Source organism: Equus quagga, chromosome 7 (genome assembly GCF_021613505.1).
Source record: "Equus quagga isolate Etosha38 chromosome 7, UCLA_HA_Equagga_1.0, whole genome shotgun sequence".
NCBI classification, from domain to species: domain Eukaryota; kingdom Metazoa; phylum Chordata; class Mammalia; order Perissodactyla; family Equidae; genus Equus; species Equus quagga.
The window spans coordinates 543,512-543,759 of NC_060273.1; positions in this window are offsets into that span (position 1 = coordinate 543,512).

Sequence of the window (248 nt, forward strand, 5' to 3'; positions counted from 1 at the left end):
GGGACAAGGACACTGAGGGGACAAGGATGCCCAGAGGAGTACAAGGATGCTGAGGGGGGACAAGGATGCTGAGAGGACAAGGATGCTGAGGGGACAAGGATGCTGAGGGGGGACAAGGATGCTGAAGGGACAAGGACACTGAGGGGACAAGGATGCTGAGGGGTGACAAGGACACTGAGGGGACAAGGGTGCTGAGGGGGTACAAGGATGCTGAGGGGACAAGGACGCTGAGAGGGACAAGGACGCTG